The sequence below is a fragment of the Limulus polyphemus genome, unplaced genomic scaffold (assembly GCF_000517525.1).
Source record: "Limulus polyphemus unplaced genomic scaffold, Limulus_polyphemus-2.1.2 Scaffold12483, whole genome shotgun sequence".
In the NCBI taxonomy this organism is placed as follows: Eukaryota; Metazoa; Arthropoda; class Merostomata; order Xiphosura; family Limulidae; genus Limulus; species Limulus polyphemus.
In genome coordinates, this window is record NW_013678093.1 from 6,398 (window position 1) to 7,552 (window position 1,155).

At 32.6% G+C, this 1,155-nt stretch overlaps 1 long non-coding RNA gene across 1 annotated transcript in view; it reads right to left on the minus strand.

The window, feature by feature from the left end:
• Positions 1-290: 290 nt before the first annotated feature.
• The window catches only part of LOC106477000, a 2,942-nt gene continuing 2,077 nt past the window's right edge, over positions 291-1,155 (minus strand). The window contains exons 2-3 of the long non-coding RNA XR_001291954.2: positions 833-874; positions 291-445 (exon numbers count right to left, since the gene is read on the minus strand). This is a non-coding gene — a long non-coding RNA (uncharacterized LOC106477000). The remainder of the gene's footprint in view (positions 446-832; positions 875-1,155) is intronic.

Genomic DNA, 1,155 nt, shown 5'->3' on the forward strand with positions numbered 1-1,155 from the left:
ACAATAACTCTGACTATGTTTAAATGCTGGACAAACAATAACTCTGACAATGTTTAAATGCTGGACAAACAATAACTCTGACCATGTTTCAATGCTGGACAAACAATAACTCTGACTATATTTCAATGCTGGACAAACAATAACTCTGACTATGTTTAAATGCTGGACAAACAATAACTCTGACCATGTTTCAATGCTGGACAAACAATAACTCTGACCATGTTTCAATGCTGGATAAACAATAACTCTGGCTATGTTTCAATGCTGGACAAATATTGTACTATCTGACTTACTGGTCGAAGGGCTTGAATGCACTTATTAGGTCTGGACTGGAACTTTTCCGAGAGATGCTAACTGAATTGGAAGTTGTAGTTGAGAGAGATGTAGAAGACAAGTTGGATGTAAGAGGTGGTGGGGAGGACGAGTAGAGGGTTTCTCCAGTAGACTGAAATCGGAAGAAGTTTTGAAACCTTTAAGTGACAATTGAATTGAATACCATATTTAAAACTACTTTACCTTGTTTATGCATTTCAAAATTAGGCTTAAGTCTAGCTTGTTATGATTGTTGACAAAAGTAAATGATTATTTCACAAGAAAGATTTTCATCATTCAATAATTTAACACAGATTATTAACCCAAGTTTGATAAATTGGTGCTATTTTTAACAAACCCAGTCAGGGCTACAAAATAGTAGACTTTTTCATCTTTTGGTTATTAAAAGACATAAACAGGTAAATGTAAAATGAAAACCAAAACAATAACTTGTATAACTTGTGTGTAGGAATTTAAAACTGTAACAACTGTAGTTAAAGAATGTTTTAAAAATTCTTACCTCGGTCAGTACCGTACAATCATAAGATGGTCGAAACTTTTCCTGCATACCAGAAATTAGAAAAAGAAGAATACAGAGAAACTTTATATATATTAATAAATCAAATATAAAAATAGTGCAAATTGTTTCTGAAATGGTGCCCACAGCCTGGCATTTTAGAGCATACTGATTTTACTGGACCTATCCTTTACCCAACAATGTTAACATATTTCCTGATACAATAAAACTTGATGGCAAAATGTTCCAGAACAAAGTTTATCATTCATTCAGCAAATCAAAAAACTTTATTTTTGTCTCAGTTATCTCTAACAATTCATATAGCT